The following is a 20,648-nucleotide window of genomic DNA, read 5'->3' as shown; positions in this document are numbered from 1 at the left end:
TGTGCCTCAAACGTTTATGCATCTGCCATCTTGAATTGGGGGGATGATATAATCACAAACTACACAGTTGTGATGTCCCTATGTGTCCCTACAACTGTACCCAACTTTGTTCATATTGGTCCTGGCTCTGGCTCCGCAACATGAACAAACTGTGGTTTTTTCTCTGGAACTCCAGTTTGAATCCTCGGGTTGTAGTGAGTTTCATCGCCCCAATCCAAGGTTCAACACAGCCTGCATTATGTCCGAATTCGGAACCGCAGGCTGCATTCACTTCAACCCGAGTTGAGGGAGGGAGCTCCTCCCGCCCTCTGGCCATGATTGACTGTGTGGGATGTCCTTCATGCAAGAAGGAAACCTGCACAGCTCCTTCCCCATCCCCTCTGCAATCTCATTGACTGCAGAAAGAGTGCTCTCCATTACGTCCGAATTCAGACAAGAGAATGGGGTGAGGTGGGGAGTGGAACCATGGGGCCATTGAACCCTTGGTTCCACATGACTTGTGAATGTGGCCATTGCCGGCTGATCTCATAAGCTAGGCTAAAAACGGCTGCTCCACACAGTGACAGCCAGACTCCAAGTAGGTAGCAAGATGTACTCATACGGATTGCCTGAAAGCTACTGAATGTATGAACAGGGCATATTTCTCTAAAAATTAGATATTTGGGATTTTTTTATTCTCCTTTATCTTGGTGGTTTAATGGCCTACTGACCTTTCTGGTCTACTGGCAAGTTTCCCACTCCTAATGTTGTTTTTGTTTTATTTATTTTTAAAAAATAAGCTTCTATGGCTAGTTTTACCTCAGATTCTTTCATGGTTAGCTTTTGATTTATGAAGTTTAAAACAGACATAACTGAAGATGGTAAAAGCTAAAGTTATCTTAAACTAAACACCATCAATCATGTTCTGCAGAAACCTCAGGAAAACATCTGCTTTCATTGCCACACAGTTCAATTTCATTTTGTTCTTCTGTTCTCATTACCTTGATATTGTGCCCTCAACTGGAGTTCTGTGCAAAGCTGTGATTTATCATATAGACAAAATGATAGGATTTGGTTCTTTACCTGGCTTGCAGAACAGATAAGGGATGTTCAGTTGTCCAGCATTTGTACAGGAAATGATCTGGGAAGTGTCTGAGGCTTTCTAAAACAAATACACCAACTGATTTGCAGATTGTCCGAGCAGAAATGCAAGCCCTAGATAATTATGGATGTAGATCTACTTCAGGATGTTTAAAAGTGAATACTAAGATTAAGAGTCAGGAAAATGGAAAAGCAATGAGACAGGCTTAAACTGCAGATTCCTTTAATAAACTGTTCTATGCAGTGTAAGAATATATACGGTAGCCTTAGATCAAGTCAGAGCATTGGTCCATCTAGCTCAGCATTGGCTGGCTGGCTGGCAGTGGTTCTCCAGGGTTTCAGACAGTGATCTTCCCAGTGTGGTGTTTTTGCTTAATCCACCTTGATCCAGGCCAGCTTTTGAATGAGGCTTTAGTTACTTGTATTCAGGGGCGGATTAAGCTTTTTGCCACCCATAGGCAAAAAGGCTTTTGCCGCCCTGTTAACTTTAACAAGAAAGGTTGGCCTTTTTTTTTTTTTAAATAAGGTAAAAGGGGGAACTTTCTCCTCACCCACTCCACCCACAGAGAGGTGCAGCAAAATTTGAGGAGGGGCAAAATTTGCTGCTCTTCAAATTTTGCTGCCATAGGCAAATGCCTACTCTGCCTCTCCGTTAATCCACCACTGCTTGTATTCCAGTCCTGGAGTAAGTCAGGGCTAACAAACAGCCAGCAGCAAGGGCGCTGAAAAGCAGTCTGCACTTGCCTCGCCTCTCTGTACATAATATCTATTTCATTAAACTATTAATATTCCTGATTCCACTCCACGGCCTTGTCCTTGCGTATCACAACTCTTTCCCTTAGATTCGACCCAGCAATGCCTGGAGAGGCCAGGGATTGAACCTGAGACGTGCAGCTTGCAAAGTCTGTGCTCCACTACTGCGTTCCAGTCGCTCCTGCTTCCCATGTAGCCACAGGGGCATGGGAGCTGCTTCCCGTTGGCTGCCTATGAATACAACACAGCCATGTCAGTAGGGCCAAGCTCTCTGGTCTTTCCCATTCGGCTGGCATTTTGGCAAGTTACTGATTGGGTGGGAAAGGCCCATGCAAGTGGCCCCATCCATGTGGTACAGCATTAAGACATAGCTCACTGCCACATAGGGATGCAACTCTGCACTGCCCCAGAGATGCAACTCCCATGCCGCTGCAGGGGCCCTTTCAGAATTCAAATCTACAATGTTGTGCTTTAGAAATGTTCAAATGGTACTTTGAAAGAAATGGAGATGATCCTGTCCCAGCTGTGCATGGCAATTTCTGTACAGAGCTCTGCAGGGATAATGCTGGAGAAGGGCTAGATCATCCCATAAATCTTGAGCATTATTGAAGTCCGTGGAACTTAAATATCAACTTGCCAAATTCAACACTTTCATATCTTTTGGTTTTCCCACCCTAAATCTCTAAATCCATTAGTGTACATAATTGGGAAGGCTAAGAAAAGCTAAATTAGAAGCATATACATTTAGACATTTACAAGCAGATTCTAGTTGGGAAAATTTGCTTGAGAATATTTTCTGCTAGATTTATTTCAGCTCTACTCTAGAACAGTTAAGCCAGCACCTTCCACTGGCATCCAATTCTTATAAAGCACATTCTTCAAAAGAGGAAAAGAAATAACTCACTGCTCATTTCCGCTTGGCTGGTGGATGAAATGTACCAAAGTAGCACTCACATTGTTTGCTGCATAAAATGCTAATTTGGACTTTAGGAATAAGTCTCTCAAGTTTTAACTGTTCCAAAAATGCCATTACTTGTCAATGCTATCTGGAAATAAAACCAAAGCAATATTTGAAAATGAACTTTCCAAATCAGTTCAGGCCAAAGCTGATTCTTTGGTTTCTCATAAGTAATAAATCATATCTGTGGCTTCGGAGGGGCCACAGCCACAACCCCAAAAAGAAATGCTTGGGATCATCAAAGCGCTCTGAGCTCTCCATTAAATATTACAAGCTTTGTCCAGCCCTGCTGAGAGGCACACAAGAAAAGGTTTTTAAAGCATGAGACGGATTTCCTAAGGAGATGCAGACCATGGTCCGAAGAGATGTGAATTTTCCAAGACCCTCCCTATTGTGAACCCTTGATTGGGCTAGGTGGCACATTGCCAACCCACCATTGCTGTCGTTCAATATAAAACAGGAAGTGGTTCACTATTGTGCTAGTTATCAACACCAAAGGAATGTGAGGCAGTCCATCCTTTTTACAGTCAAACCATAGGGATATATGATAGGGGTTGGAAGTTAGGTTAGATACTATTTCAAAACTCAAATGTGTACGAAAGGCATATACCACCAGGCTGGAAAAGTTCTTCGCTCTTGAAGGAAACGTCTGGGTGCTGGATAAGGCTACCTCCACAGGAAGCCATAAAAACATACAGAGCCTGGCTGACCTTTTGCGGGGACACTATCAGTCTTCCTGGGCTCAGTGGTTATTTGCCAAGATCGCTGCTGTAGTAGCCCTGATCAAATGGTATGTAGTCCTGGATGGTTGCAGGTACTAGTTGAGATCTAGCAGAGCAGTACACCTTTTTTTCATTTGCTGAGGTTGTTCATGCTCAGTTGGGTCACAGTGATGTCCAGAGGTTGCTGCCTCTCTTACCAGCAGAGTAACCAAGCCTTCCCAGTGCATATACCTCTCTTTCCAAGCCGGGTGATGCATAGCTGATCTCCTAGATTGAGATGGAAACACTTTACAGATGTCACAGTGGTTTGTCCTTCCCTGTGTGCTATACTGTGCTCATAGACCCAGACAGACAATTGCAGGTGAAAAGGATAAATCAAAAGTGAGCAACCTATTGTGGATGAATGTAGGCTTTACAGACAGAGGACCTCCATTTGTCCAACTCTGGTGGTAGGAGCAAGGAAGCCCTGGGCTACAGCAGAAGTTGCAGGTGTGTGCCCCAGATTCCTTCAAGTGGAGCCTGAGGCCTGTGTAAAGTATGATCACATCATGCCAACAAACTGGAATCTGGTGGGAGGGAAGCCATCCTGAAGGATAAATAATGGCCATGGGTTTTTAGAGTGAAGGGCCATGTAAGCCGGGCAGTTTCAGGGGACAAGGGCTAGCTCCATAGAAGAGTTTAGACATTTACTTTACTTAAATTGTTCTGTATGAGAACCAGATACGATACTATTTAAGGCTGACAGTCATTTTTAAAAAATGCTTTATTATTATTCACTATTGTTTACAATAGTACTCATAGAAAGGAAGTTTTCGGAACCGAATGTACAGCAGTGAATTTGAGAAGAGTGAAACTCTGGGAAGAGGAAAAGCAGACCTGAAAAGGTAGCAAACTTTTCTTTTAAAAATCCTCCCCCCCCCAAAAAGCTTTCTTCAAACAAACAGATAGGGGGAGGGGGAGATTTTGAGGGGCTGGTATCTCTTTAGAGGAGAAGTCCCAGCATGTGTTTGTGTGTCTGTATATGGTTTTTGCCAGGGCATTTGTGGGGGGAGGGCTTGTTTTGTTGGGGGGGCAGGGCTTGGGGGGGCGCTTCCTAGTGTATTGCACAGAGCATTGCATGTATAACAATCTGCTCAATGGGTGTGTGCTCATTGCAAGGAACTCCTGGCCATCAGATAACAGGTTTGTTCCCTCAAAGCCACAGTGGCTGATCTGGAGAAGTTCAAGGAGGCAGAGAGGTATGTAGACAAGACCTTCAGGAATGTGATAGAGACATCCCATTCCCAGGCTGCTGGCTCCTCCCCTGTCATGGAGAATGGATTTCTTGTAGAAGGAGGACATCATTTGGAGAAAGAGGGAAACATTCCCTTAGAAGGGAACCCTTCCATGGATGATGAGCCCATATCCTCTTGCATAGGGGATACTCCTCTGGGGGTGGGGGCCTCCTAGTAATGGGCGATTGATCATTAGGGGTATAGAGAGATGGGTCTCTGACCTGCATGTAAACTGCATGGTGACGTGCCTGATTGCTACAAAAACTGTGGACATTACACAATGTCTGGATAGGCTTTTAGGTAGTGCTGGGGAGGATTCAGCTGTCATGGTGCATGGCACTAGGGGTGTGCATGGAACTGGCTGGCCTGGTTCGGTTAGAGTCCGGACCGGACTCGAACCCAACTGGGCCAGTTGGTCCAGCACCCCCTCACCCCCACCCCCGGTCCAGTCCAGGGGGGTTCATGAACATTTTTGGTTAAAAAAATGTAAAAAATTTTTTACCTTACTCCCTTTGGGGGAGTTGCTGGAGGTGGCCGGCGGGGTGTCCATGTGGGTTCCCCCCCCCCAGCTTTCTTTATGTCTCCTTCCGGCCGATTCGGCCGGCTGTTTGGCTGGTTTTCAGACTTCCCTGCTTGCAGTGGTGGCCATTTTGGAGGCTGCACACCTGTGCTATTGGCCTCTGCATGGCCCGGGCCATGCAAAAGCCAATCACGCAGGCGCACGGCCTCCAAAATGACTGCCACGCCAAGCAGAGAAGGCTGAAAACTGGCCGAACAGCCAGCCGAACTGGCCAGAGGGGGGCATAAAGAAAGCTGGCAGGGGGATGGGGAACCCCCATGGACTCCCTCCCCTGGCCGCCTCCAGCAACTCCCCCGAAGGGAGTAAGGTAAAAAAAAATTTTTTTTCATTTTACCAAAAATGTTTGCGAACCCCCCAAACAGTCGGGGGCTGTTCGATCTGGGGTCGGGGGCTGTTCGGTCTGGGGTCAGACCGAATAGGGGATGATTCAGTTCAACCCCAGACCATCGAACAGAACAAGTTCAATGTCGAACTTATCAAACATCAAACCTGTTCGCACATCCCTAACCGGCACCAATGATATTAGGAAATGTATTCAGAAGGTCCTGAAAGCCAAATTTAGGCAATTAGGTAGCATATTGAAGTCCAGGACCCCCAAGGTAGCATTCTCAGAAATACTAGCTGTGCAGGGCCAGTGAGACAGGCGGAGCTGAGGGATATCAATCTGTGGATGAGATGGTAGTACCGGGTGGGGGGGGGGCTTAGATTTGTTAGGCACTGGAATACATTTTGGGGACAAGATGAGCCTGTACAAAAGGGATGGACTCCACTTGAACCAAGACGGAACCAGACTGCTGGAACTTGAAATCAAAAAGGTTGCAGAGCAGCATTTAAAGTGAAGCCTTGGAGAAAGCAGACAGGAGCTAGGCAGTATCCAGTTCAGCAAATGCTATCCCTTAAGGTGTGGGGATGTAAATGTTTCAGATAAACCAGAAAGGGACAGACTAGAACCAGATAAAGAGTAGACAGAAGGATGTGCTAGCTGGTCAAAGAGGTCAAATGACCATAAGAAAGCACACAAAGGCAAGAGATTCAGCGTATAGGTGCTTATATGCCAGTGCCAGAAGCCTCCGAGCCAAGATGGGTGAGCTTGGTTGATAATGAAAACATAGATATAGTGAGCATAATGGAAACACGGTGGAACAGTGAGAACCAGTGGGGCACTGTTATTCCTGAATATAAACTCTATGGAAAGGACAGGGAGGGGCGAATTGGCGGTAGGGCTGCACTATATGTTAAAGAAGGGATATAATCTAACAAGCTAGAAACCTTAGGACAACCGGAATCTTCCACTGAAACTTTGTGGGTGACAATACAAGGATTGAAAGGAAATGTGCTACTAGGAACGTATTATTGCCCTCCTGATCAAAATGCTGACAGTGACTGGGACTTGCAGTAGGAAATCAGGGAGGTGTCAAAGAGAGACAGAGCTGTAATAATGGGTAACTTCAATTGCCAATACATAAACTGGGTAAATCCACATCTGGGTAATGACAACATTTCTAGATAGGCTGAACGACTGTGCCCTAGAACAGTCGGTCATGGAACAAACCAGAGAGAAGATGATCTTGGATTTAATCCTGAGTGGCGCACAGGACCTGGTGCAAGGTCAGTGTTGTAGAACCTTTAGGAAACATTGTCCATACTGTGATCAAATTCAGCATGTATACACGGAGAGGATCACCAATGAAGTCTAACACAGACATTTTGAATTCAGAAGAGGAAGCTTCTCTAGAAGGAGGAGTTTGGTGAAAATGGAGAGGGGAAATCAAGAGAGTTGTATTTTATGTAGTAATATTTTTTGTTGTTGAGAAGTTTGTCCGAGTGCAGATCTTGTAGAGCATGTGGGAGGAGGAGTCAGAAAAGAAAAAGGGAGGAAAAGAAGAAGGAGAAAATGGAGTTGTTTCTGAATACACTCTTAGTCAATCTAGATAAGATTGCTTTGTGTTTATGAGGGAAGCAGCTATAAAAGAGGGAGGTGGCCTGGCAACCCAAGGGGCGTGGTTCAGTTCTTAATGCAAGCAACCCATAAACAGAAGGAGATGCCTTATGTAAAGTTTATTTTATTTCATCACTAAGTAACCACATCCAGTTCTCAAACAACTAGCATTAGAGATAAGGCTTAAATGACAGAGGGGATGGAAGTAGAGTTTAATTTGTGACAGGCTTGCCCCATTATCTTCCTCACTATTCGTTTCACAGTGGCCAGCATCCTGTGCTGCAATATGAAATAATAAAAATATTATTGTCTCTGAGGGTGTGTATTGTGCCTATAATACACCAGAAGGAATGCAGCCTTCCATGTCACAGAATGGAACCTGAAGACTTGAGTGCTGACACCTTAAAAAAAAAGATTCTAGAGGCAATCTTTGGTAGTGCTAGATAAGGCCGCTGAATGCCTTACCAAGCCAATCATTTTCTGTCTCCCATGAAGAATTCTGCTGTTGGAGTCTCCTGGAGGGTCTAGAGCAGGACAGTACAACTTTGGCCCACCTGCAGATGTTGAACTATAGCTACCACCATACATGACTGTTGGTCACTGTGGCTGGGGATGATGGGGGTTGTAGTATAACAACAGCTAGAGGGCTGAAGTTGTGCCGCCCTCAGCCTGTATTCTCCCCAAACCAATGGGGCACAAGGAGAGGCAGAGATCTCAGTCATTAATGCATATTCTAGTAATCTACTGTAGTAGTTTATCAGCAAAAGTAGTTTATGTTGTTTGAACTGGTTTTCATAAGTATTTTCATTCAACCATATAAAAAGTAGTTTAACTGGTAATTTATGTACTTGTAGGTTAACTACTGCCGCCCGTCACTGAATCACTTAGCTAGCTGGTTCAGGGGCATGATCCTCACTTGGAAGGTGAGTGATCCTGGAGTCCATTTTCCATGCACTGGGAAAAGGGACCACTCCTTTGAGCATACCCGGAGTGATGAAGGAGCTGATGTGGATCTGAGGGGCACCTTTCCACCCCACCTAGGATCCTGGTACCAGTCCCATGCTATGGCATATTTACTTGTCACTCTCTTTCTGAAAAGAGTGTCTTTACTCAGGATTGACCTGTCCATTCTTTTCTCTGTTTTGAGACATCTGCAAGTGATACCACTCAAGAAGGCTGACAGGTGCAGTGCCCCAGACTGGGTGCCTACCCCATGGCTATTCACCAGTTGCTATTTCATAACTAAAATGTCACCATGGGAAAAATGTCTCATCTGTCTTTGTGAGTGACTAGTTAAAACCTGAGGCTTGCATGATACATAAATATAATATATGGCTGCAACTGTCTGTGGGCACTATGCGGCTGCCTCTGAGGGGGGGAAAGAGCCGTGGGCAGAGCTATGATATCAGTGTTCTCTCATAGCAAAGACTGTTCAAGTTTTCAGATCAGATCCAAATGCATGTGGCACTCAGGTCTCTAGTACTAAACTCATGTATTCAGCTGTATACATAGATCTAAATGGGGTGACTGACTATGCCCAAAGTGTGTGCCATTTTGTGCTGGTCTGCGCTATGACTAATGCAATCAGTCTTGAGTTGTCAATTTTACCAATAACTGACCTGCAATGTCTGTTCTGAAAACATCTGGAAACCGAAGTTGGTCCCACACTGAAATGTGTATGTGCTTAATTTATGTTGTATCTCTTTAGGTATCTGTTCCCTGCTGATATTGAAGAATATGGGTGGATGGGGATAAATGGTTTATTAACCCTGTGCTTAGGCATTCATCCAGTTGCTGCACATGGGGAAAGGTTACCCTTTCTTGTGCCTTTCCTTGCATTTCTCTCTGTAGCCTTTTCCCTTTCCACCTGGTAGATATAGGTTGAAGCTGATTTTCCATGTGTGTCCTGTTTTTAATGTATTTCTGGCATTTTTGCTGTTTTGTTATGGCAGGAATGGGGAATTGAACATATAACTGTGAGATTTAATAATATTTCTAAATGGACAATAACTGATGATGGAGGGCATCAAAAACCCAGCCAGTCAGGTGGGAAAGAAAACTATACAAAGTCTTAGAAAGCGTAGTTTATTTTATTTTATTTTATTTTATTTTATTGATTTGATTTCTATACTGCCCTTCCAAAAATGGCTCAGGGTGGTTCACACAGAGAAATAATAAATAAATAAGATGGATCCCTGTCCCCAAAGGGCTCACAATCTAAAAGAAACATAAGATAGACACCAGCAACAGTCACTGGAGGTACCGTGCTGGGGGTGGATAGGGCCAGTTACTCTCCCCCTGCTAAATAAGAAAAAATAATAAATAGGGCCAGTTACTCTCCCCTCTGCTTGTTGGCAGAGGCTTTCTAATTGAGTAGCAATGGGGGGGAAATAGCTAGTCAATGAATAGAATTGAATATAATGGTAGTGTAACTCAAGCTTTGCTGCAAGCCTTGTGATCCACCAAGTCTACCTAAAATATGGTTAGGTTTAAATGGAGGTGCTCATTGTATCTTGTTATTCAATAATAGATTAGTTTTATTAAGGCATGGGATGAATCTGCTAACCTCATGGCAAGCTATTAATCTGAAGCGGTGCTACATATACAGAATCAGACAAGTGGGGCCGTCTCATACAATACTGGCAGTAGTGTGGCTGCCACCATCTTATGATACTCTCATACAGCTCCTGGTGACATATGCAACTTTTACCCACAGATTTCGTCATGCATCTGATGAAGTGGGCCCTGGCCCATGAAAGTTTGTGCCACAATACATTTGTTAGGCCTGAAGGTTCCATGGGTTTGTTTTGTTTTCAGCAAAACAACATAGAGAATTTGCGTTTTGGGTGGTATAGAAATGTATTAAATAAATAAAACATATTCTCCTCTCTGGAATATGTCACATGGTTAGGCAGATTGTGTACAGTACAAGCAACACCTAGATAGGTTGCTGTTGTATTCTATCTAGTAATCTTTCATGTTGTGTTGTTGAGAAGTTTGACCCTAGTTGGGATCCTCTAGGGAGTGTGGGGGAAGGCTGAGGGTGAGGTGGGGGGTGGAGTCAGAAAGGAAAAGGGAGGGAAAGGAGAAGGAGAAAATGGAGCTGTTTCTGAAGAAACCTTTAGTTAAACCTATGTAAGATTTCTTTGTGTCTATGGGGGAAGCCACCTATATCAGATAGCAGTGATATCGGATGCTGAAAGGCATAATCTCATACTGCATGGGAGGAGGCAATGGTAAACCCCTTCTGTATCTTACCAAAGACAACCACAGCGCTCTGTAGTCACCAGGAGTCAACACCAACTAGATGGCACACTATACCTTTACTTTATGAGGGAAGCAGCTATAAAACACTAGCGTTGGACATTAGCACATAACTTTAGAGTATTTGGAGGAGGCAGTATAGAAGATTTTAATAAATAAATAAATAAACAAACAAATAAATAATATCCACTCTAACTATGTGGGCAGAAGTTGCAGAAGTTACCATAAGCCACAGAGGAGCAGCCACAGTATGCTCCTCGGTTGCTAGTATGGATATTGCTAGTATGAAGCCAGCTTTTGTGTGTCTGTGCAGACAGTCTCATTTTGCCCAGCTGCTTCATATAACATGAGCTGGGAGCCACAGCACAATCACATTCAAAGCAGGCACACTATCAATATTTGAAAGTATCTCAGAGACGCAAGTTTTGGGTGGTATAGAATTTTTAACAACAACAACAACAGTCATTTTATTCGATGTCTGGATAAAACAAACCAGTCAATAACACCTGTCTGCCTGTGTAAACAATAACAACACGCATTTTAAAATGTTTTCTTCAATTTTTTTAAAACAAGGAAATAAAAAGCAGTGGGCAAAAGCAAAAAGGTGACTGTAGCTATATCATATCTGTCACAGCATTTTACAAGAATATTGCATGATATAGTATAAAAATAAAATACATCATATAATATTATAAAGGAAACCTTAAATGTACTAAAACACCTAATGCAGCCTTTTCATTAAATAGATATAATTGTACATTATCATAATGTAGAAAGATTTCTTTTTACTAGGTTTACAAAGTTTTAGTTCATGTTACCAATAATAATTGCAGCTGGAAAGGTTTCAAATGTATGGTGGTATTTTCAATAGAGCCACAAAAGATCATTGTGGACAATGCATGCTGCAGACCATTGACAAAGACAGGCTTGCAGTTAGTCACTTGCCTGGGGCAAGTAACGATTCAGTCTGATAAGTGACTTTTTAGATGCACTGTTCAGTGGCTGCAGATGCATATAGGCTAGTAACAGTTTTTACTCCATCATATCCTCATCTATATTAGGCAGATAAGTTACATTGCTATAGCAGATTGCTATACCTTGAGAAGATTTGCCCCAGAATGTGAAGCTGAGCTCTCTGAAGAATCGCAGCTTCAGCAACTTGGCTTAGGGCACTGGAAAACTCTACCAGCTCCAGAAACATAAACCAGATCAGTTAATTCCCAGCCTAGTGCCTTAACCACAAGTCTATACTTGTTCCTTGGAAATAAGTGGAAAGGCTAGGCATGGGCAAACAGTGAACTGCCAAATAAGTGAAGATATCTGAACCTGCCAAGAAAAAGCCCAGATACCTGTAGGTAAGCCAGACACATTGGCAACAGTGTTATGTTGTTCTCAGTTCTACCTGTTCCTTTCTGTGGCCAGTCTCTTAAAAATATATATAGTCATCCAAATATGTATCTCCACATCTTCTAGTATAAAGAATTTGCCAGTAAGAATGAGCTGAAGCAAGGAGGCACATACTTCTTGCCCTTACTCTAAACTGGCTTTGTGACATTGAAATATAGCCAGATCTCACTGGCTATATGGCATCCTTATGTCATTATATTTATTATATACTCTCCAGCTCAGTTCACTCTCAAAAGGAGAAGATGTAGTGGGAAATGGCTCTGAAGCAGCAACAGAGGGGAAATAACTGCTGCAAACAAGACTCCTTGAAAACATAGAAGTCATGCACACAACTTCTCTGGGGAGGGTGGGTGATCACCCTCTCCAGTTCACTCTGCTGCTCACTACAGCACACGATCAGCACCACTGCAAGTGGCAGAGCAGGAAGACTGAGGAGGAAGTCCAGCAGCATCCCTCAATGCACCGGGCTGATTACCCCTCAGCCAGGCTTTTCTCTGGTAAAAGCCCAGGGGAAAGCCTCAGGCTACCCAGTGGAACAGCACTGGGATTGGCCCTGATCCAAGTGCTTCACACAAGCAGCCATACCCTGGTAGTAGGGCTGCTCGTGTGAACACCCTACCCTGGTAGGGCTGCTCGTGTGAATACCCTTATAGTGTTTTCAAGAAGCATTTCAAGTCAGCTAGGGATGTACATGAACTGCAGTTCGAACTGTGGTTAGAGCACATTTCAGGAGTAGGACCCGGGAGCTTTCAGAAAGAGGAGAACAGGTCCTTGTCTGCTGTCTGCCACCCCATGAAACTTACTTCTGGGCAAGTGTGGGTCCCAAGAATCTCAGCATGCACATGTGTCATGGCCCAGACCTCTGAGTCAGAAGAGTCAGAGGAGGAGTGGTGGGACTTGGTTGGGAGTACAGGCTCAGAGGCACAGCAGCAGGATTTGGCTGTGAGAACAGACTCTGGAGCTGAGTGGGAACAGCAGCAGACAGAGGAATCTGAACAGCTGGCAGAGATGAGGGCTGAGGAGACTGATCAGGAGGAAGCTGGAATTTCACCTGTGTTAAGAAGGCATCTAAAGAGAAAGGCTCAGCGGGAGACACACATGCGCAAGATCTCACAGGAGAAGCAATAGAAATGCAGAGTCAGGAAAGTCTGATTTGCTGCCGGTTATCTTGAGCCCTATATCAAGCCGATGCGGTTTCTAAGTCAGCACTGTCAGCAACGTTGCCTATCGCAGACAGTGTTCGTACTTAAGAATTATTCAACCTTTCTTGTTTAAGTCTGTCCTTGTTCTGTTCATTCCTTGTTCCGTTGTTTTCACTTATTGCTCAGTTATCGTAGAGGGGAGGGGTACCTAGTTTAGTTCAAGGGGCTTTCTTTTGTTTTTGCTACTTTTCTTTGTGAGTCATTTTTCGCTTTCGTTCATGCAGCTAGGCTGCTATTCTTATCTCCAGACTTTCTGTTTGACTCACAGAAGTAGAGCTGAAGGGATTGTAAATCCTGTTGGGTCAGCCGAGCCAACAGATTTACGACAACATGGCATGTGCACATGCATGGTTGCCATATGCATGCTAACACCGTGCAGAGCTTCTTTGGACCCGCACCTGCCCGGCAGGAAGCTTCATGGGGCGGCAGATAGCAGACAAGAACCTGTTCTCTTTCTTAAAGCTCCTGGGCCCTGTTCCCAAAATGTGTTCGAACTGCAGTTCGAACCGTGGTTCATGCACATCCCTAAAGTCACCCCCAATCACTTTTTGCCCTGAATATTTCTGCAGGTCAATTTTCATTGATCCACTCATGCATATTCCACCCTATCACATTCTAGATCAGGGAGTCCCAACATTGGGTCCCCAGATGTTATTGGACTTCAATTCCTATAATCCCCAACCAAAAGCCACTGGGGCTGGGGATTATGGGAGTTGAAGTCCAATAACATCTGGGAACCCAACGCTGAGAATCCCTGTTCTAGATTATAAAATATACATCACAGCAAATGCAAAATAAAATAGACATTGCAGCAAATGCAAGTAAGAAGTCCCCAGGAGTATCAACAACACAGTGTAGGAGGGTTATGAGCTGAGGGTCCTCATCTGGGAATGCAGGCAGATTCTTCCATTCTGGACCTGTGATTGGCCCCTTACTCCTTTTGGAACTGAAGTAGGGAGCAGTTGCATTGACACACACAATCCCGGAGCTGCTGGCCCCCTGATGCTGATCATTCTCTGACCAATGGATAGGAACAAACTGCTCCTCCTAGGAGGCAGGGAGTGTAGTATTCCAGTGGCCCATAGTCTTCTGGCTGATTACCATTAGAGGCCAGAATGTGCTGCCAGTCCATGTATTTGGCACGGCCTTACTGGTCAGCTCTTTGTTTCCAGGGAGACTAGGACTCAAATATTTGTTCAGTCATAGGAGAAACTGGGTGACCTCAGAGCAGGCACAATCTTTCAGCTTGACATATCCCCAGGGTTGATTTGAGGTTCATAGACCCCCTTGAGTTCTTTGAGGGAATGGTGAGATAAAAATATAGTACATAAGGAGTATCCTTTTCAGCAAACATCCTCAAGCTGAGGAGAAATTCTTGTTTAACTGGTTAAAAATATCAACACAGTTTCCAGGGAACAAACTCTAGAATCAAACTCTTGATTTTAACAGACATTAAAATCAATAAAAGTAGACATACATACATGGGCGGCTCCAGAGGTGGCAGGGGGCAGGCACATCCCCCCGACAATTGGCTCCCCCCCCACACTCCCATTTCTGTTTCAGAAATGTAATTGTTTGTTTGTTTGTTTGATTGATTGATTGATTTCTATACCGCCCTTCCAAAAATGGCTCAGGGTGGTTTACACAGAGAAATAATAAATAAATAAATAAGATGGATCCCTGTCCCCAAAGGGCTCACAATCTAAAAAGAAACATAAGATAGACACCAGCAACTGTCACTGGAAGGGTGCTGTGCTGGGGGTGGATAGGGCCAGTTACTCTCCCCCTGCTAAATAAAAGAGAACCACCACATTAAAAGGTGCCTCTTTACCAAGATAGCAGGGACACAATATGTGTGGGACACAACTCACCCATCCATAAATGCTGGTGCTGCCACTGCATACATAGGTTTGGGCTGTAATATAAAAATAAAATTTCTGTGGCCTAATCTCATCTGGTACGCTAGATACCTAGAATGAAATGGTGTGGTGCATTTATATCTAGGTTGTTGTAGCAGATGTGTGGACTTGATGCCTTGCATGAGTTCAGCATCTGAGATACCTAAATTCCACAATGAATTCTGGGAATAATAAATCTAAGGCTTTTATTAGAATGCTTATTACAGACATTATGCAAATATGCTTATTTGTGTGGAATATATTTCATTGTTTGGGGGGAATTTTTTTTGTTAAGTTTGGCATGGATTAAAAATGTAATAATGAGTGCAACAAATGAAAATAATAAACTTGATTGACAGTAGATTCAGGATTGAGAATAGAAAGTGGCCGATATCCAGAATATCCTTCTGTGGATGTGCTAGGTTTTTCTGTTGTGTAAGGAAGGAAAGGTGATTTCAGTGATCCTGTCTCCTCTGAAGCCACTTGTGCCTCCCAAAACTATGGCCCAGAGTTGGGGAACCCTCAGGCATATAGTTCTGGGAGGCACAGGTAGCTGCAAGGGAAAGTGGGAGATCAAGTCACCCCTCACACAATGGAAAAATGTGGTGTACGTGTGGTAGGTTAATCTGTATGTTAACCAGTAGTTGACTTCATGCATATTTAACATGTGGAATTTATAAACACAAACTACGGTGATGGTGACTAGCACCAAATATGATCCCACCATATCCCAAGACAGCATCCTGGGAAGGCCTGCTGCTTCCCTCTGGCCTGCATAGCGTTCTCTCTTCCTCCATGGCTGGCAGCAGGATCGGGGTCTTCTGGAGGACTGAGCCTCCTCTAGTACTGTATTGGGTGTGTGTGTGTGTGTGTGTGTGTGTGTGTGTGTTTGGGAGTGGGGGCTATAATAAAAGCATCTTGCTGAGGGACCCTTAAAACCTGGACCTGTTTCCTGATACTAATATTATTGCAATATCACTTGTAGAAGTATCATGCAAGGAGTAAAACGTGGTGGCGATATGTTTGGAGTGGTTATGGGAAAAGATCCTAGGTTTAGCCCCCTTGCCTTGGTCTGGCAGTCCAAGAGATAGAGCTCCATAGATTTGACATCAGGTTTTGAAAACTATGTCACCTGCCACTTTGCAGGCAGAAATTCAGTGTCCTCAATACACATGATGTTTCCAAGCCCCAGAGCATGGGTTGTCAACCTTGGGTCTCCAGATGTTGAACTACAACTCCCATCATCCTCAGCCAGAATGGACAGGCCACCATGGATAGGAAAAATGGGAGTTGTAGTCCAACAACATCTGAAGACCCAAGGTTGGGAACCTCTGCTCTGGAGAGAGACTCCAACTCAACAACTTGCAGATGAGGAGTTGATGTTAAGATCTCAAGTTTTGGTTGGGACTCTCCTTGAAATGGTTTTCTGTCCACAACAGCCAAAGCAGAACTTTCTGTACTAGCCTCTTTAGCCTAATTCTGTTACAGGAGCTATCCTGGGAATCCATCCAATAGACTGTGCCTGCAGCAAGGGAAGTCTCTGCCTCTTATTTCTCTTTCCAGTATCCAGACCACTTCAGTTTGCTGATGACCTAACTGCTCAGTAATAAAAAAAGCTGTCATTTTTCCTAGTACATAAATCATTTAAAATGTGATGCAATCACTGTTGAGTAAATGTGTTTATAAATCAGTCATGTTAATAAAGTAGCTCTGGCTAATCTATTGTTTAAGATTGAGCCTTGCCTATATGAGCCCACGAGTTCAGCTGTGCCTTGTCTCATCACAGCTTTGGACAGTTGAGTTTATTCTGTGGCTTTGTGAAGAAAAATAAAATTAAATAAGAAACACGCTTGCTTGTGCCATGACAATTTTCCATGTGAACTAGAAATCAGAGGGAGTTTCTTCATTTCCTCATCAAATATTTACAGAACATAGTATGCATTAACTTTAAGGCAGCTTTAGTATACAATAATAAGCATTCCACTTTCTTGCATGTTAAAGCTCCTCAAATCACCTAAAGTACTTTTATTCTAGGTCAGCAGTTTTAAAACATTCTGCCTTGGGAACACTTTCCACATTGTGTGCTGCTGAAGCCCTCAGCATTTTTCATTTTTTCAAGTGAAATCCACGGGACTCCTGTATATGTTAGAAGATTTGGGAGCAGATGCTAGGCAGATACTTTTGTCCTATGTGAACAGAAAGGGCACTCAAGGACAACATTCAGTATGCTTGCTCAGTAGATTAGGAAGTTGTTGTTGGTAGGCAAATTGTCTATCAGGGAAGGTTGTCCACCATTATCAACCTTCTCAAACCTGTGGTACTCCAGATTCCTCAGAACGCAGTTTTAAAAACCACTGCTGTAGACAGCCAAAGAATATGATGAATATTTGTATACCACTTTTCAGCAAACGTTCCCAAAGTGGTTTACATAGATTAAATTAAATTAAATTAAATTAAATTAAATTAAATTAAATGGCTCCTTGTCCCCAAAAGGCTCACAACCTTAAAAAGAAATATAAGATAGGTACCAGCAACAGCCATTGGACAGATACTGTGCTGGGGATGGATAGAGCCAATTGCTTCCCCCCTGCTAAATATATATATTAAAAATCATTACTTTTAAAAGGTGCCTCTTTGCTCAATTAACAGGGGGAGAGCAACTGAAAAATAAGAGATTAGGGATGTGTATGGAACCGGCGGTTTCACTGGTTCGAAGGCGGTGGGGGTCTATCTTTAAGAGCGGGGGAGGGTGCACTTACCCCTCCCGCCACTTTTCCCCCACTGGTGTCTCTGTTTTTCACAGACCTCCCTGCTGCCCCGTTGCCCTTGTCTTCCGGATATGACCGTAAATCACCTACGTCCGTGCCAGCCGTGGCACACCCATGCCAGCACGCACAGGTGCGTCGCTGAATTCCGGTCGTATCTGGAAGCCCAGGGAAACGGGGCGGCAGGGAAGTATGCTGCCGCCGCGATGGGCTTTGAAAACCACGGACGCTGGCCGGGGGAAAGTGGCGGGAGAGGTAAGTGCACCCTCCCCCGCTCTCAAAGATAGACCCCCGCTGACTTCGAGCCTTCCCACCACGGTTCCGTGCACATCCCTATAAGAGATAACTAAACATTTCAAAAGCTTTTAAAATGTGAATAAAGTTACCTTGACTGAATAGAATCCCAACCGCAGGTTAAATCCTGCACAAAATGACACATATGAAAAACCTATCTAAATTAAATATTTCACTGTTTAAGCTTTGCTACTGGCTCTAATGGGGGACGTGTGTGCGTGTGTGCTCTTCTTTACAAAAATCAGAGGCTGTGTTAGTAATAAACAGAGTTGGCCTGCTTTTAGGAACAGAGGAAATTCCAAAAAGGAACAGGCAAGTGGTGCATCTTGTCTAGTATCTTGTGTCTAACAGAGCCTTGAATCAAATGCTTTAAATATTTCTTTCTTGAAACATTTTACCTATCAACTGTCAAGGGTGCAACTGAAAATGCCTCATATATCTCACTTATGAGGTTTGCTTGTTTGGGAATTTTCCAGAAATTGTTTGTAGGATTTAGTTCATCTTCATGATATGAAAGTGAAGGCCATTACCAGTGCAGCACAGCCTCCTGAGTGTGTGTTTTCCTTCATGCTGGATAACAGACAGCTTATTTGCCAGTTTGATTTTGTTTTTGAATCATACAGCTTGGAGCTTATTATGATGCAATCTGAGTCACAGCCATAAGGCTGAGTTCATAGATAAGTTGGTATAATCACTCATCTCCTTTTTTGCCTCATGCATGATTTTGTAGTTTAATCTATTAAATACATTCTAAAGGCTTACAGGCAAAGATTTGATTATTTCAGGGTCCCAGACTGCACAATATTTCCTCCCCAGTCTTCTCTCTACATACTGTGGGGAAACAAGTGTTGCAGGGAAATTACAAGAAGCAACTCTAACTGAGAAACTAGAGTTTGATATTAATAATTAAACATAAGCCAAGGAAACAATAACAGTCTCTTATACAGAGAGAGGGAACCTCTTGGTCTGAAATTCAAGATAGCAAGTGAGGAGGAGACAAATACACACAGTGACTCCACCCACAAGCCAGTACCCAGACACATTCAAATATATACAAGCATGCCCCATATAAAGAACTGAGACAATGCCCCGGGCAAAAAAAAAAATCCCAACAGCAAGAGTCACACCTTCCCACCAAGTGTGCTGAACATTTGTGTTTGAACACAATATTGAAATACATTCAGCATACATAGGCTTGAAGAACACTACTGAGGCTGCAATTGCATGTAACATGAAACCGGAGTTTTAGGGGCCTCCAGTTACAATTTGTGCATGTCCAAATGCAGGCAACTGCAGTTCCAACTGAAAATGGACCTGCGGTTTCCCTCCCCAGACTCTGATTTGTACCTTCGGTTTGTAGTGAGTTCCTCCAGTTTAGCGGTGCCAGTATTACACTTGAATGCGGCACCCCACTCTGGCTGTTTCACAAGCGGAGTTGAGGGAGGAAGTTCCTCCCTCGTTCTGGCTGCTATTGGTTGCTGGGACTGACCTTCAGTCAAGAAGGAAGCCCAGGCAGCAAGTCCCGCCTCCTCTCTGCAGTCTCGCTATCTTCAGAGAGGCAGCTCTCTATTACATCCCAATTTGGACAGGAGAGCGGGGGGAGGGGGGAGTGGAATTGTGAATGCGGCCTGAGTTCTTTCCTCATACATTCTGTAATTCGAATGTGTAATTTGGGCCTATGTGCATTGGAATTTTCTCACATATACCATATTCAAACATTATGCCCATGACTGGATATCCTTCTGGACTGGTGTGCTCAGTGAGCAGGGTGAAAAGACACCATTCAAAGGAAGAAGACTGGAGAGAAAATATTATATTACTAGCTGGGCCAGGAGCAGAGCATCTGCACCTCTAGTTCTTCCCCCTCCCACTCACCATCACTGTTTTCTTTCCCCGCTCGCCACCACCACCACAGCTGTTTTCTTACCTGCCCACCCACCACCTCCATTTTCTTTGCCTGCCCACTGCCATTCCTGCCTCCATCTTTCCTGCCTCACCTGCAAGCCTGTTAGCTGGTACCACCACTTCCCTCTCTCTCTTCTGGCAGCTCTCTCACAAACTCTCGCAAGAGCTTCCACACATGGGATTAGCAACAGGTACGCCTTAGAAAAATATATAGATAGATATGGGCCATAATTGAATATCAGCCTTTCTTGCCTCAGGAACCCCGACGATGTTTACCTCCCATCGTTGTCCGTTTTCTTTCCCAGTTATCCTTGCCCTCTCAGACTCCTGCTTCTTGCCTTATCCTTTCCTTTGCATTATTCTGGAACATTCTCATTTGCAACCTTGCTTTTCTAGACCCTTGCCATTTAAAAAAAACCCCTTTCTGTATGCATCTTCCATCTGCTCTGAACCTGTTTAGGATTTCTACATATCCATGTCATACAACGGTTACAGGTACAGAAATCCTGTCAGGAAAACCCTACATCTGATTATTTAGAGAGTATTCATATACCAGTATTCAACAAGTTCTCAAAGTAGTTTACATAGTAAAATAGGGCAACCATTC

The 20,648-nt window shown here is 43.9% G+C and overlaps 1 protein-coding gene across 2 annotated transcripts in view; it reads left to right on the top strand.

The window, feature by feature from the left end:
* Window positions 1–20,648, top strand: part of COL8A1 (collagen type VIII alpha 1 chain) — a 193,813-nt gene that overhangs the window by 25,359 nt on the left and 147,806 nt on the right. Inside the window, exon 2 of one of the 2 annotated variants that reach the window (XM_053310907.1) lies at window positions 4,306–4,397. The exons of the other annotated variant lie outside the window; for it this stretch is intronic. The gene's annotated coding sequence lies outside the window, so the exon portion shown is untranslated. The remainder of the gene's footprint in view (window positions 1–4,305; window positions 4,398–20,648) is intronic. 2 annotated transcript variants of the gene reach the window in all.

Source organism: Hemicordylus capensis, chromosome 3 (genome assembly GCF_027244095.1).
Source record: "Hemicordylus capensis ecotype Gifberg chromosome 3, rHemCap1.1.pri, whole genome shotgun sequence".
In the NCBI taxonomy this organism is placed as follows: Eukaryota; Metazoa; Chordata; class Lepidosauria; order Squamata; family Cordylidae; genus Hemicordylus; species Hemicordylus capensis.
Note: the sequence above shows the minus strand (reverse complement) of the source record. Positions and strands in the feature narration are given on the sequence as shown.